The 17,057-nt window shown below is 47.3% G+C and overlaps 1 protein-coding gene across 1 annotated transcript in view; it reads left to right on the top strand.

Annotated features, from left to right (window-relative positions):
* Window positions 1–2,426: 2,426 nt before the first annotated feature.
* Window positions 2,427–17,057, top strand: part of LOC122625487 (synaptosomal-associated protein 25) — a 288,237-nt gene continuing 273,606 nt past the window's right edge. The window contains exon 1 of the mRNA XM_043805581.1: window positions 2,427–2,498. The gene's annotated coding sequence lies outside the window, so the exon portion shown is untranslated. The remainder of the gene's footprint in view (window positions 2,499–17,057) is intronic.

The raw sequence follows: 17,057 nt of genomic DNA, 5'->3' as shown, positions 1-17,057 counted from the left end.
CCAGAAATGCGGAATGTAGGAAATGCGGGATGGTACTGATGTGCACTGACGGAAAACCGACACAATACGCTGATTTGAGTACCGTCCGAAAAAATTTAGAATGTAGTAGTACCGTCCACCAGAAATGCGGAATGTAGGAAATGCGGGATGGTACTGATGTGCACTGACGGAAAACCGAAACAATACGGTGATTTGAGTACCGTCCGAAAAAATTTAGAATGTAGCAGTACCGTCCACCAGAAATGCGAAATGTAGAAATGTAACGCAGTGTGAAGACACTGTTACTGTGGCCGAAGTAAATGTAGGAATATGAAAATGTGTATGTGTTGTATGTTTATGTATGTTTATGTTTATATGGACAATTGCGAACTATTAATTGCGCAAATTAATATTTGTTTATGCAAAAAAACGATCAGTTGAACAAAATAAATTAATGTAGACAATCGATGACACTTGGAATTTTAGAAACCAAATGTCTAATGTATGTATGTATGTTTATGTATGTTTATATGTTAATATGGACAATTGGGAACTATTAATTGCCAATCGATCAGTTGCAAAAAAAAAATTAATTAATGTAGACAATCGATGACACTTGGAATTTCGGAGCCAAATGTAGAATTAGAACTATCACACATATGTACATACATGCAGGGAACGATGTAAGAACTTCTGCCGGCCAAAGGGAAAATTGAAAAGGCGATATGTCGGTCCGCAAAAGGCTTACAATTGGACAAAAATGGCGTGCAGTACTTAGCTGTGGACTATCCCTCAAAGATCCAGCTGACGAAGGACAATAAAATGTAGTAGTGGCTCTGCTGGGGGTTGTTGCGGCTGAGAACTGGATTGTTCTGACTTGAATTGAAAACGCAGAGGCGAGGGTTGTGGATTCTCCAAAAGATAGTCTTTATTCAATCCAAAATCGTGTCTTCGTGTTCTTGTAGAAAAAAAGTAAGTGAAAAAAAAGAAAAGGTGTGGCCAGCGGTCCCTAATGGCAGAATACTCCCTTTTTCAAAAGAGAGTGGGTGGATTCCCTTCTCCATTTAGGGACGCGTGGAACTGGCACACGGGAGCTGGAGTAAACACTCTACCTTTTTCTTCTTCCTTCTTCATTTTCCTCCTCCTCCTTCTTCTGAAAACCTGCGTGATTGTTGATGCTTTAGTCTTCTTGCTTTATTGCGTTCGGCTCGTGTATCTTATAATTGATAAAGAAGAAGGATGAGGATGAGGATGTCGAAGAAGGTGGAAGTGGTGAGTTTAACCTCAAATGCACGATACACATAATTAACACAGTTCAACTTACCACCTCAAAAACAAATGCCTGCTGTTACAATTTATTTATGAACCAAATAAAGTTTGTCTCATGAATTAAATAAAACGAATTGAGCAGAGGAGAATGACATCCTATGTTTTAGAAATGGCGCTGTCATTTTACCGTTTTATCCCTCTTCGTCTTCCTCCTCCTCCTTCGTCTTCCACCTCTTCCTTCTTCTTCCTCCTCCTTCTTCTTGCTTCTTCTTCTGACTTCTTCATGCTCCTTATTCCTTCTTCTTCTTCATCTTCCTTCTTCCTCCTCCATCTTAATCCTTCACCTTCTTCTTCCTCCTCCATCTTCTTAATCCACCTCCTTCTTTTTCCTTCTCCTTCTTCGTCTTCCTCCTCTTCCTTCTTCTTCTTCATCCTCTTTCTTCTTCCTCTACCTTTTTTCTTTTTCCTTCTTCGTCTTCCTCCTCTTCCTTCTTCTGAAAACCTGCGTGATTGTTGATGCTTTAGTCTTCTTGTTTTATTGATTTCGGCTCGTGTATCTTCTATTTGATGAAGAAGAAGGAGGATGAGGATGAGGAAGTCGAAGAAGGTGGAAGTGGTGAGTTTAACCTCAAATGCACGATACACATAATTAACACAGTTCAACTTAATTTATTTATGAACCAAATAAAGTTTGTCTCATGAATTAAATAAAACGAAATGAGCAGAGAAGAATGACATCCTATGTTTTAGAAATGGCGCTGCATGTAAAAAAACGGTTTTCCCGCTTTTCTTTTGACTTTTTCCAGAATATTCTTTGCTCTTGTCCTAACGGAGCCCGAGACCTTTCCAACGTATGCAAAACCGTTGAAATCGGCAATCACCAAACTTGTTCTCAATTTTTATATATTATATATAGATATTTACGATTGTATGAATGTTTTCGGTGGCGCGCTTAGGCCGCTACTCGATTCTCAGATTACTTGAATTTTTTCAAGTGTTTGGGAAAGTCACTGCAGTTATTCTGTCTTTGATGATATTCACATAAAAAAAATGCTCCGGTTAACTTATTCATTGTTTAATTATTTGGCCGGTAGTAGGCGAGTAAGTTTTTCATTGACGGATTGTTTTGACCGATACACTGCTCATATCAGTTGCGCGGACTCCGTTTCCCGGTGTTGGTGTTGCGGAATACGGTATACGATCCGTTCGAGGGTGTGGTGGTTATCCCGTCGCCGCTGCACTGATCTTTTGTAAGTCCTTACTAGTTTAAATAGTGCCAGCAAGACTAATATGACGGCGATGAGCTCCAGGGTATGCTGCACACCTAATATATCCTCTTTGGGGTCGACGACTTCCACGGTGTTGATCACATTGGCGGTGTTGTCGGAGGCTTTGGACTCCTTGCCGCCCATCTTGAGACTTCTGTCGGATTGTAGTTTTTCTTCAAGCGTGTTTCTTGTATGGGTCCTGGATCCTTCCAGACTACGTCCTCTCGGCACTTTTCTTTTGATTGATTTTATTAGCGTTTTAAGGCAGTCATCACTTGAATAGCGAGGATAAAATCTCGACAAAAGCACTCTCGGGAATTGAGTCCCGACTACTGATTCTTGAGTATTGGCTCTCGGGTATTCACTTTGAGTATTAACTTTCGCGTATTCGAGTCTTCCCGATGCGTTTACGCAAGGAATGACTTCGCAAAAGAAAAGCGTACGCCATTTTTTTTAGTTGATTTTCTTTCCCTGTCCTCATCAGGCGCTCATAAACGTGTGGCTACTCTGCCGACTGAACTAGCCGGGCTATGTGAATTAATAGATATAAATATTTTTTTTTTATTCATAATATATTCATAATATATTTAATTGCGCCAATCCCTCTTCTGGTGGAATGCGAGATCCAGCCGGAGTCGGCTTAACCCCTCCTGGTACCGGGATAAAATCTTGCGTTCTTTATCTCAGCCTGTATGGGCCGGCGGGCGTTCCTTTCTGGAATCAATCTTGGTAACCACACATGCACTCTTGGGTGTTGCACATCGGGGAGTGGATTTGTGTCAGCTGGGACCTAAATTACTCTTGTCTACATTGATGGTAAGTTTTGCACGTTGTAAGCCATCGCTCGCCTGATTTAATATTACAAGGTGTTCTTCAAAGGTAGGTAAACAAATACCTGCTCACGTAGTGCTGCTGGAATAACCTTATCCATTAGGCGGCACATTCTTTGTACGGCGTTGCACAAGCCGAATGGCATGACGGTGAATTGATATAGTGGCCTACCAAGAACTGTTAAAGCCGTCTTCTCTCTACTTTTGGGTTCTAGCGGTATTTGCCAAAAAGCATCTGTTTAGCTATTGAGCTTTTTCAATAGCTGTTGCGAATAATAAATAGCCGAAGAAAGTTTGTTTATTTTCCGATACTGTTTATTTTGCGAATTGTTTACGGCAGCTACGGCCGACAAAGAGCTATATCGAATTCATAAGTTGAGTATTTGCCGAAAAACGAAAAAGTGACAATTGGCGGGACAGACAGCCGAATGCAGCGCCCAAGCTTAACGTAGGTAGATAACTAAGAGAACAAGGAATGAGTGCCGTACAGATAAATGCGTGCGAGAACAGCGGTTTGCACTATGGGCATCGCAACTGCTACCACTGACTACTTCGGCTTACAATATTAAGAGTATGAGATTAGTCTACTGCACAGTTTTGGCGGCTGCATGACCCAACATCCTCCCCCCGTTGGAAGCTTGGCTTCCAACAGAGTCCTCAAGGGGAAGCAGACACAGCTTGTTCACTGCCCGCCTTATTACTCCAGACGCGGTCCTCAATTCTGCAACTCGAGCGACGCCGTCTCTGCCAGGAATCAACTGCATGACTCTCGCCAAGGGCCATCTAATTGGAGGAGGATTCTCGTCCTTAACAAGAACGACGTTGTCCACGGCTATGCCAGGCTTTGGGGTGCACCACTTGGAGCGCTGCTGGAGCAACGTGAAGTACTCTTCCTTCCATCGCGACCAAAAGATTTGCTGAAGAAAGGAGATGCGCTGCCAAGAGTCAAGCCGATTATAGTTTAGGCCCGTTATATATGGCTCGTCAAACGACGAAGGCGGACCACCATTGAGAAAATGCGCCGGAGTGAGGACGTCCAGATCGGCAGGGTTCTCTGAAATGGGAACTAAACGTCTGGAGTTAATAACTGCCGAGATGTGGCACACCAGCGTCCTCAGCTCGTCGAAGGTCAGAACCGCCGTACCCACAGCGCGGTAGAAATGATGTTTGGCCGTTTTCACCGCCCAAAGTCCACCGAAATGGGGCGACCGTGGAGGGATGAACCGCCAGACAATCGTCTCCGAAAGGCAAAAATTCTGAACGGAGCCTTGATGCTCGCTGCTGAGAAATAACCTTCGAAGTTCCAGAAGTTCATTCTTTGCGCCGACAAAATTGGTGGCGTTGTCCGACCAAATTTGCTTCGGCTTCCGCCGGGTGCATATGAACCTCTTGTGTCCGCACAGAAACGCAACTGTCGAGAGATCCTTGATCAGCTCCAGGTGCACTGGTTGCAAAGCATATAAATACGCAGACGTAGCATTTAACCGCGGGCTTGCTGCGAGTATCCGACTTGTGAAAGAAGGGTCCACAGAAGTCTATACCAGCAACCTCAAAAGCGTGAGATCCTTCCAAGCGCTCCTTGGGAAGGTCCGCCATTATGTGCTCTATCAGCCACGGCTTAATCCGAAAACTTCTGTTCACGGCCTTGGTAACCCCTCCCCCCAATAGGCCAATATTGGGATCGAATTGCACCCAGAAGAGCCCGAGGTCCGGCATGAAGATTGCTTTCATAGTAATGCGAAATAATTGCCAGAGGCACCGGATGGGACCTTGGAAGGATTTTCGGGTGGCGGCCATCAAAGTCCAATGACGAATTCCGGAGGCGACCGTCTACTCTAAGAAGTCCAAATTGATCCAGGAACGGCGAAAGCGAGGATATGGGACTAGACGAGGAAACTCTTCCCAGCGTTTTTAGGGACTGCATGTCCTCCCATAACTGCGCGCGCTGCACCAACCGCAGCATCATCTGAGTACCCTCTTGAATGTGTGCGACGGTGAGCCCAGGATGACGAATTCCATTACAAAATTTGTAAATGTATGCAAACACTCGTTGCAGTGAGGGGTAAGAATTTGCAAATTTGGAGCTAGCAATTACATCCACGTACGGCGACTTTACGATGAACACACTTCGACGAAGTTCAAGCACCGGTTTCTCAGGACAAACAGCTGGTGGCCAATCTTTTACAGGCTCCATAAGATTGGCGGGTCAATGCGCCCAGAAAGACGACTTGCTAAGCTCAGACGGGAGGGATCCGCTGGATAAGATGTCAGCCGGATTTAACGCTGTTGGAACATAACGCCAAGCCGTGACATCTGTCAGCTCCGGAATGGCAGCAACCCTATTTGCCACAAATATGTTGAACCTGGCGGGCTCATCTCGGATCCAGGAAAGTGTCACCGTCGAGTCGCACCAACAATAGTAGCGTCCTTTAAATACTTTCAAGCCAACTATTTCCCTCATGATTTTAGCCAGAAGATCCGCACCACAAAGCTCCAGCTTTGGTACTGTTATGGTCTTCAACCGAGCTATGCGCGACTTCGAACAAAGCAAATGGTTAAAACATTGATTCCCTTAAGAAACCACATAAACGCAGGCTCCATAGGCATCAATGCTTGCTTCACAAAAACCATGCACCTCAAGACCAGACTCTGCGCTAAACACGAATCGAGAGAAACTAACATGACTTATAATTTCAAAACATATATCAAGCCATTTCGTGTTATGAGTTTCCGGGAGGCTTTCATCCCAGGACAGCTATTCCTTGCAGAGCTGCTGCAAAAAGATTTTACACCTTGTGATTACAGGACCGACCAGGCCGAGAGGATCGTAAAATTTAGCAATCGCAGACAAAACAGAGCGCCTGCAGGGTCTCAATGGCGACTGAAAGGCAGAGAACGAAAACAAAAGCTGGTCGGAGGCGGCATCCCAAGCGAGACCTAAAGTTTTCGTGAAATCGCTACCATCTTCAAACTTTATGAACTACTCCTTGTCCTCGGCGGGCACACCCTCCAGCACAAGTGGAATGTTAGAGCACCATTTCCTTAGCTTGAGCTTGCCCTTCGCAAGAATGCCAGCCGTCTGCTGCATTATGCTGATAGCATCCTTTACCGTGCCGGAGCCGGAGATAAGATCATCCACGTAAAAATCCCGCCGAAGGATTTCTGATCCAATGGGAAACGATGCCTGCTCATCGATTGACAACTGCTGCATAGCCCTTACGGACAAGAAGGAGGCTGGTTTGGTGCCGTAAGTAACTGTGTCGAGTTTGTATACTTGAAGGTCATCGATCGGGGAGTGCCTCTATACAATGAACTGCAAATAGCTATCTTCTTGCGAGACCCTACACATCGGTACATTTCACATATGTCTCCTGTAACGGCAACTGGGAGTGAGCGAAATCGAATTAGGATGTGAAATAGCTTGGGCTGGATGACTGGGCCAGCCATTAACACATCGTTAAGCAAGTAACCAGTGGAAGTGGCAGCTGATCCGTCAAAGACAACGCGAAGCTTGGTGGTAGTGCTATCCTCCTTCATGACGCAGTGATGTGGTAAAAAATATCGGCACGAGCTGACCTCGGAGGCAGGCACAGGCGACATATGTCCCAGATCACGAGATTCCTTCATGAACGCCGCATATTTAACCCTCAAGACAGGTTGCTTTGTAAGTTTCCTTTCCAGCGACAAGAATCTCCGCAAAGCCTGAGGATAGGAATCTCCTAAAGAATCCAAATGGAGTTTTAGCGGCAACCGTACCGAGTAATCGCCAGCTGGCAATCGGGTGTAATTTATAACAAAGTGGGCCTCGCAATCTAGCTCCTCCTTAGTGGCTTGAACTATTGGGCCGGAACAATTTTCTACCTCCCAAAAGCGCTGCAGAAGTGAATCAAGTTCAACTTGATTCAGCCTCGCTGGCTGAAGAAGGAACGCGTAAAGTATTAAGGCGCTACCGCAAGGGCGCGCGCAGCCTCCAGACACAACCCAGCCCAGACGAGTTTTTTGAAGCAGTGGCAGTCCTGGCAACAACTTTATCTGACGAACGCACAGCAGCTCATAAAACATGCTAGCTCCTATTAACAGGTCAACACGCTGAGCTTTATGAAATTCCGGGTCGGCGAGCTGCAGGTTTTCTGGAATCTTTCAGTCCCCAATTTCCACATTAAAACTTGGCTGGCGATCCGTGATATTGGGAGCGATAACTGCTGTTTTGCTCGTTGAGAAATCCGAAGTCCGCATCGCAATTCCTACCGAGAATCCATCAGTCGCGAAATTGGAATCCCCGATTCCAGTGACGGAGCCGGACGACCTCGACCTCTTAAGTTGCAGTTGATTTGCAAACCGAGAGGTGACCAAGTGCAGTTGAGAACCAGAATCTAACAACGAACAGTCCCGACCGATTCTGCACTAGAACGGTTGCAGTGGCTAGCAGCACAAGGTCACAACCGAGATCCTGGGCAATTAGCGTAGAAGAAGTCGAAAGCGGGGCGGAAGGCTCAGTGTGGGAGCTTGAAGACACCGGAAGATGTGGCTGCGAGGAAGGCGGACCATCTAGTTGGAGCAGCATATGATGCCTGATTCCACAGGTGCGGCAGCGGCTCGAGCTGCATTGCCGTAGCTGATGACCTGCCTTTAGGCAATTTATGCAAAGTGCTAGTCTCTTTGCCTCGCGCAGACAATCTACTGGCGCTAAGTCTCTAAATTGCGGGCAATAATATATGGCAAGCTCTGCACTATGGCAAAGCATGCAACCAAGAAAATTTTGGGTGGTAGCAGCTAGCGTCGAACGATTTCTGCCCACCTAAACGCCTAGCGCATAGGTTGCCATGGCGCTGCTCCAGGAATGCAGCCATCGATTCCCACGACGGAAAAAGGTTGACAAAGACCGGATTCTCCAAGCGCTCCTCCCACTTAGCTTGGCTCGCCGCATCCAGCTTTTGCAGCAGCACTTGCACTATGATGCAGCCAGCGATTTGCTCAGTGGTGCCCAAACCCTTCAACGCACGAATGTGAGCGTTAAACTTGTCCGACAATTCCCGAAGCTAGGCCACTGAACCATTCCGTACTACCTTTAAACCCAGAATCTCGGTGATGTGCGCCTGAAAAACGAGACGCCGATTATCAAACCTTTTTTTAAAGCAACTCTTAATTCGCTTCGTAATTGTCGTTTGAGATCTCCAATGATCGTATAGTTTCCAGCGCCGAATCCCTCAAACATGACCGCAGATGTTGAAATTTCTCAATGTTAAAGAGGTCCGGAAGGCTGTCGATTATGCTCGCGAACACGGAGTAAAAATCCGCACAGTTTGCGTAGCCTCCGCCAAACGTTGGCAGCTGCACAGGCGGCAATGGCATCGGCCTCGGCCGCGGCTGCGTCTGATGACCACTACATTGGTGGGGCACAACACCTTCCGCAAGCGTTGAGTGCGGCGCGAAATGCACATTGCGTTTGGCTATTTCCGCGCGCACACTAGCCTTGAATTCAACGATGAATTCATCGAAACTCTCGCTCATTTCACTGCCAATTTCGTCGAAATCTAATTCCTCCAGTTCTGTATGCAAAACATTGAAGGCACTTTGTGACGTTCAGCCGTGCCTCGGGTAGTCAGGGCTGGCCAGGGTCGTCCAGGAAATTTCTTTCTTTCAGGACAGTGGTGCTAGAGAGGAATTCCCGACCCGAGTCCCAGTGATAATGCGCAGAGTTTACCTTAACTAGGCTTAAATATAGACGCAGTTTATTCATTCAATTTCTGGGTTACAATAATTATATATAAAACTGTACGGGCTCCCTCGGCCTAGGTTCCGGCTTCCGCAGCGAGGCTCTTCGTACCTCGCGTCTTCGTCCGGGGACGCGGTCTTTCCTACGCGGCCGCTCCGAATTTCGTCGAGTACCCTTGAATCAACGTAAGCCTATGTTGTGGGACCCTGAAGTCAGCGTAGAGAATTATACGTAGGACCCTGAAGTCAGCGTAGAGAATTATACGGACCCTGAAGTCAGCGTAGAGAAGTATACGGACCCTTAAGTCAGCGTAGAGAATTATATGTCGGACCCTTAAGTCAGCGTAGAGAATTATATGTAGGACCCTTAAGTCAGCATAGAGAAGTATACGGACCCTTAAGTCAGCGTAGAGAATTATACGGACCCTGAAGTCAGCGTAGAGAATTATACGGACCCTTAAGTCAGCGTAGAGAATTATATGTAGGACCCTTAAGTCAGCACAGAGAATTATACGGACCCTTAAGTCAGCGTAGATACGTAATTCGGACCCTTAAGTCAGCACAGAGAATTATACGGACCCTTAAGTCAGCGTAGATACGTAATTCGGACCCTTAAGTCAGCACAGAGAATTATACGGACCCTTAAGTCAGCGTAGATACGTAATTTGGACCCTTAAGTCAGCACAGAGAATTATACGGACCCTTAAGTCAGCGTAGATACGTAATTTGGACCCTTAAGTCAGCACAGAGAATTATACGTAGGGGGTTGATCTTACTCTCCAATAGTTACCACTCGTCGATCCTGTCCTGATCCTGCTGCTTTCCCGCTCGCTGGTGACTTCCACCTTGGTCGACTCCGACCACTGACTGACTATTCTGAGGCCAGCCGCCCGCTTTATATAGCCCGTGGCTTAGTGTGCCCGTATGTCCGTATGCTCGAATTGCCCGACTTAGTGTGGCCGGGTTTCGGGATTAGTGTGCCCCTCTAGTTATTTGGGCGCGCTTGCGCGCCTTGTTTGAATCTGGCCTTGTTTATGATGATCATTATGTTATGGTTTTATCAAGTATGTATTATGCCTTATTTATTATGTTTTATTTATTATGTCTCATGTATTCGGTATTATTTATTATTTATTATGTATTATTTATTATGACTTGTTTATTATGAATTATGTTACTGTATTGAATTATTTAGTATTTATTATGAATTATTTATTATGTTTTATTTATTGTTTGTTATTTATTATCTATTATTTATTATTGTGCGCGGCCGCGTCACACTCCCCCCTCCTTTGGGAAGTGACGCTTCACCGTCACATAATTTCCGCGGTTGGATGTGATGCGCCACCACCTTTCTCCGTCTTTTTGTATCCATCGCCGTTGGGTCCTTTTTGGTTTGTTCGCCAGGTTCGCCCTTATCTTCGCCAGTATTTCCTCCGATATCCCGGCTCCGGTTGGCACTGTCCACCCCAACTCGTTGGTGGTCTCTGTGTGGAGCTCTAGGATATCTCTGTCTGGCGACGCTGATTCCACGGCTCTCGTCTTTTCGGCCCTCCGGGTTGGCGGTGTGCCCGCTTCTACCCTGCTCATGCCTGTCGTCGGTGTACGGGCCTGTGCTTGCTGATTCAGCGCCCGCCGTTCGCCTGGCTCCCGGCTTCTCCTCGGGTGTTCCCCTCCAGCCCTCGGGAGGTGCTCCACTCTGGTCCGGCCCATTCGGACGTTTCCCGTCATCGCCTGGGCCCTTCCTTCCTGGCTCATCTCCCTCGGGTCTGCTCCGCCAGTGGTTCCCGTTGGGTGGTTGGTCACCCCGCTCAGGCCCGGTTGGACGATCTCCGTCTGCGTCGGTGCCTTTGCGGGATGATTCGCCCCCCTCCGGGCTGGTGGTCCCTTGGGTCCTGAGTGATCGCCTGCGCCGCTTCGGCCTCCCTGGACGGTATCCGTCTGCTTGGGAGTCGCCGCGTCGTGCCTCGTCGGCCGCCGAGGAGGTGCCAATTTTGGTGGCGCCGTCCTTTTCCGGACTGTACCGCAGGCAGGTGGCTCGATCTACTTGGTCCTGCTTGTTGCTGCTGCTGCCTTGGTGAGGTTATCCTTATACCTTTTGATGCTGGTCTCGAACTTATCCATTGCTCAGCCGATCGCCTTCTGTGCCTTCGTACGATCCTGGCTCCGCTTATATAGGCCACCGGAGTTGCCTTAGTGTGCCTGCCTTCACTTCTCCTTTTTCCCTCTTTTTTAGTGTGCCCGTTGGTGGGCCGTCTTGAGTTCCTTTTTCCCGCTTTCCTGATCTGATGTATCGTTCTCCTGTTCGAACCCTCTATGATGGTTGTCCGTGCTTATGTGTGGTTTGGTGTCTCCGATATATACTCTTTTTGTCTTTCGTGTTTTCGGGTCCTTGACTGACAGTATTACCGGGGACACAAACCCTACCACTTTCCATGGTCCGTCGTATACCTTGCGTTGAATTTTTCCGCTGCGTTGGATAAGTGGTGTGTTCTGCACCACACAAGTTCTCCTCTCGATGGTTTCCATTCCCTTTTTCTTAAGTCGTAGTGCCGTCTCTGTTGTTCTGCTGCTTTTTCCATGTGGCCTGCCGCTTCCTTCCTCACGTTTCCTAACCGTTTCCACCTTTCCTCCATGCTTTCCTCTTTCAACCCGGACCCTTCCGTTTCTTTGTCGAACACTGTGTTGGGTATTCGTAGTTCCTTTCCTAGCACTATCTGTGCCGGGCTGTATTTTGTGGACTCCGACGTGCTGCTGTTGCAAGCCAGCATTAGTTCTGGTATTTTATCATCCCAGTTTGTCTGGTCCTCGCCTGTTATTTGGGCGATCATTGTTTTATGGTCCTATTGGTTCTTTCCGTGGGGTTCTCCTGCGGAGTGTAAGGGGCCGTGAATTGCTGTCTTATTCCCCATCTCTCCATCTCTTTCTTTGTTTTGCGTCCGGTGAATTGGACTCCATTGTCTGATATCAGTATTTTCGGAGCTCCATACCGTGTCACTATTCTTTCTCGAAAGACCCGTAGGAATGAGTCTGCCGTCGCCTGTCTGATGGCTGCCAGCTCCACCCATTTTGAGAACTTATCCACCATGACGAGTAGTGTCGTGTTCTTATGTTTTGACCGTGGTAACGGTCCTACAAAGTCGACACATACTGTTTCCCAGGGGGCTTCTGCGACCCTGGTCAGCATTTTCCCTGCTGCTTTTTGTTGCTCCACTTTGTACTGCTGGCAACTCTCGCAGCTCCGCACGAACTTCCGCACGTCTTTTGTTAACTGGGGCCAGAAGTACTTGTTTCTTATTCTTCTTGCCGTTTTGAACATTCCCATGTGCCCTGCTTCCGCCTGGCAGTGGTTCTCTGCGAGGATCTGTTGTATCTCCTCTTCAGGCACGCACAGTTTCCATGGGTGTTGGTCCCATCTATCTTTGCTCAGTTTATACAGACGTTTTCCTTCTCTCCGGTATTCTGTGTTTCCTGGGTCCTCCTGTAGCTCCCTATTCTTCCGGTCTATCCAGCTTTCCGTGTTTCTGATCGCCTTTAGTTCCGCCGGTGGGGCTCTAGACAGTGTGTCTGCTACTACATTTAGTTTCCCTTTCCGATATTGCACCTCGAACTGGTATGGCTGGAGTCCCAGTGCCCATCGTGCTATTCTTCCTGCCGGGCTCTTGATCGAGTTTAGCCATCTAAGCGCCATATGGTCCGTAACTACTATGAAGTGGTATCCTTCCAGGTACATCTTAAACTTTCCGATGCCCCAATGGATTGCCAAGCATTCCTTTTCCGTTGCGCTGTAGTTTTGCTCTGCCTTACTCAGTTTCCGGCTGGCAAATGATATGACGTGTTCACCGTCCTCTGTTTCCTGGGTCAGTACGGCTCCGATCCCCACGTCGCTGGCGTCTGTATGCAACTTGAACTGCCTGCTGAAGTCCGGGCATACCAATACCGGTGCTTTTGTCAGGCTCTCCTTTAGGCTGTCAAAGGATTCCTGGTGGCGTTCGTTCCACTCGAATTTTTTCCCTTTTCGGATTAATTCCTGTAGCGGTTCTGCTTGCTCCGTAAATTTTGGTATAAATCTCCTATACCATGATGCCATCCCGAGAAAGCTGTGTACCTCTTTGGTGGTCTTAGGGGCTGGTAGATCCCTGATTGCTTCCACCTTTTCGGGGTCCGTTCGTATGCCCTGGTCGCTTACTACGTGTCCCAGATATTTTAATTCCTTTTGGAAAAATTTGCACTTGTCTGGGTTGATCCGTAGGTTCGCTCGTTGCAATCTTCTGAATACTTCTTTCAGTTTTGCTAGATGCTCTTCCTTGGTTCGTCCTATCACGATTATATCATCCAAGTACGCGAAGGCGAATGGCTCCATCTCTGGTCCGATGATGTTATCCAGTGCTCTCTGGAACGTTGCTGGCGCTGTGGTTAGTCCAAATGGCATTACTGTCCATTGGAACAATCCTCGCCCTGGTACCGTAAACGCCGTATATTGTCTACTTTTCTCTTCCACTGGGATTTGCCAATAGCCCGACTTCAAGTCGATGGTGCTTATAAATTTGGCCTCCCTCAGTTGGTCGAGGATAAAGTTCATACGTGGCACAGGGTATGCATCCTTCTCTGTCCTATCGTTCAACAGCCTGTAGTCGATGCACATTCTCCATTCGTTATTCTTTTTTCTTACTAATACCACCGGTGCGCTGTATGGACTTCGTGATTGTTCTATTAGGCCCAGGCTGAGTAATTCGTCTACCTGCTCATCAATTATGGCCTGTTGTTTCGGATTTCGTGGATAATACTTCTGTTTAATAGGTTTGTCGTCCTTGAGGTATATCCTGTGCACTGCTGCGTTGCTGACTCCCTCCATGTTTTCAAATATGCGCTTGTTCTCCTCCAGGAATGTGTCGATTTCCTCTTCGGACGGCTCTCGTAGCGTCGTCGCCTCTCCTTTGTTTCGCCCCTCCTTCCTCCTTTCGTCTTCGACCCCTCGTATCTCCAATTCTAATCCGCCACATCTCAGTGTACTTCCTGCTCCTGCCAGAAAGTCCATCCCTAGTAGGATTCCGCCATCGACGTTCGGTAGGATCATGAATGTTATTTCAAATCTCCGACCCCCGAACTCCACTCTTGCTCCAAATCCTCCGATCGCCTTCCGCCGTGATCCGTCCGCCAGCGATATTTCCGCGTTTATCCTGATCCACTGTCCCTCTCCTCTTAGATCCTGAAACATGTTCCTACTGATCGCGCTTCTCGTTGCTCCGGTGTCTATTATGCCCTTGGCACTCCTACACCCTATTCCGAATTGTGCTACTATTTGGTAGCCGTCGCATCTCATCTCGCCTGTTGCTGGACCTATTCTTCTTGCCTGAGCTGCCAGCTTTACTGGCCCAGGCCTCCTCCGTTTCCCGCATTAGCTCGGCAACACTCCGTTGTCCTGACTCCGTTTCGTCCGCACGCCCAGCAGAACAGCCTTGGTGAGTTGCCGCATGTGCGGGCCGTATGACCGGTACCTCCGAATCTCATGCATACCTCTGGTCTTAGTGCCTGTGGTCCTGTTTGTTCGGTCTGTGCTACCGTTTGTTCAATTTCCTCCACCTCCTCGGCTAGCTTAAGAAACTCCGTTAGCGTTGTGAATCCGTTCCTCCTCGTGTACAGTTTTAGCTTGGTCCTGCAGTTCTTGTATACCCAATCCAGCTTTTCAGCTTCTGACAGTTTCGTGAAGCTTCATGAGCTTCCTCAGGTTCATCGCGTATTCTCTTACTGGCTCGTTCTCCCTCTGTCTCAACTGTGCTATTTGGGTTTGCAACTGCTCCTCGTGCCTCGGTGGTAAGAAGTACTCTAACAGTTCCGTTCTCAATTGAACCCATGAGTCGATCTTTGTTGGTGTCGTGTTCCACCAATCTATGGCGCTTCCCTCCAGTATAAACGGCATTGTTTGGACCAGCTGATCGTGCCGTAGTCCGTATCCGGTGGCCCTCTGCTCCATTTTCTCGAGGAATTCCAGCGGGTTTGTCGTCCCCTGGTATCTGATCCCCCAATTCCGCACTCTATCGATTGTTCCCGTTTCCATTTTTCCTTCCATCTTTGTTTCCTTCCCGTCGTCCATCCTTGTGTTTGTCTCTGTTATCACGATCTCTGGATGTCGGGTGGGGCTTTTCCCCTTCTTATACTTTTCCGCCAGCAGTGTCAGCTTCTTTTTTGTCGCCTCTGTGTGGTCTGTCCTCTTCGAAAAAGCAGCCAATGTTCTCCGTAACTCCTCGCTTTTCCCTGACGGATCCAATCCGAATTCACTCGCGTATTCTGCTAGTTCGGGTTTTGTTGCCATATACACCCAACTAGACATCACTCTCCCGGCGTCGGTTTCCTCTAATCACCACTTTAGCCTGTTCGGGCGCCACCTGTGACGTTCAGCCGTGCCTCGGGTAGTCAGGGCCGGCCAGGGTCGTCCAGGAAATTTCTTTCTTTCAGGACAGTGGTGCTAGAGAGGAATTCCCGACCCGAGTCCCAGTGATAATGCGCAGAGTTTACCTTAACTAGGCTTAAATATAGACGCAGTTTATTCATTCAATTTCTGGGTTACAATAATTATATATAAAACTGTACGGGCTCCCTCGGCCTAGGTTCCGGCTTCCGCAGCGAGGCTCTTCGTACCTCGCGTCTTCGTCCGGGGACGCGGTCTTTCCTACGCGGCCGCTCCGAATTTCGTCGAGTACCCTTGAATCAACGTAAGCCTATGTTGTGGGACCCTGAAGTCAGCGTAGAGAATTATACGTAGGACCCTGAAGTCAGCGTAGAGAATTATACGGACCCTGAAGTCAGCGTAGAGAAGTATACGGACCCTTAAGTCAGCGTAGAGAATTATATGTAGGACCCTTAAGTCAGCATAGAGAAGTATACGGACCCTTAAGTCAGCGTAGAGAATTATATGTCGGACCCTTAAGTCAGCGTAGAGAATTATATGTAGGACCCTTAAGTCAGCATAGAGAATTATACGGACCCTTAAGTCAGCGTAGAGAATTATACCGACCCTGAAGTCAGCGTAGAGAATTATACGGACCCTTAAGTCAGCGTAGAGAATTATATGTAGGACCCTTAAGTCAGCACAGAGAATTATACGGACCCTTAAGTCAGCGTAGATACGTAATTCGGACCCTTAAGTCAGCACAGAGAATTATACGGACCCTTAAGTCAGCGTAGATACGTAATTCGGACCCTTAAGTCAGCACAGAGAATTATACGGACCCTTAAGTCAGCGTAGATACGTAATTTGGACCCTTAAGTCAGCACAGAGAATTATACGGACCCTTAAGTCAGCGTAGATACGTAATTTGGACCCTTAAGTCAGCACAGAGAATTATACGGACCCTTAAGTCAGCGTAGATACGTAATTCGGACCCTTAAGCTCGCTGGTGACTTCCACCTTGGTCGACTTCGACCACTGACTGACTATTCTGAGGCCAGCCGCCCGCTTTATATAGCCCGTGGCTTAGTGTGCCCGTATGTCCGTATGCTCGAATTGCCCGACTTAGTGTGGCCGGGTTTCGGGATTAGTGTGCCCCTCTAGTTATTTGGGCGCGCTTGCGCGCCTTGTTTAAATCTGGCCTTGTTTATGATGATCATTATGTTATGGTTTTATCAATTATGTATTATGCCTTATTTATTATGTTTTATTTATTATGTCTCATGTATTCGGTATTATTTATTATTTATTATGTATTATGTATTCGGTATTATTTATTATGTATTATTTATTATGACTTGTTTATTATGAATTATGTTATTGTATTGAATTATTTAGTATTTATTATGAATTATTTATTATGTTTTATTTATTGTTTGTTATTTATTATCTATTATTTATTATTGTGCGCGGCCGCGTCACAACTTTGCAGTTCATCAATCTGCTCCAGCCTCACCATAAGAGTGGGTTCGTCGTAACCGCTCAGCGTCTCATTAGACAGCAACGTTTGTAGCCTCTGCAACCTGCTGAACTACGCATTGGCTTTGC

Source organism: Drosophila teissieri, unplaced genomic scaffold, assembly GCF_016746235.2.
Source record: "Drosophila teissieri strain GT53w unplaced genomic scaffold, Prin_Dtei_1.1 Segkk118_quiver_pilon_scaf, whole genome shotgun sequence".
Lineage (NCBI taxonomy): Eukaryota > Metazoa > Arthropoda > Insecta > Diptera > Drosophilidae > Drosophila > Drosophila teissieri.
This window is presented reverse-complemented; position numbering and strand designations above follow the sequence as displayed.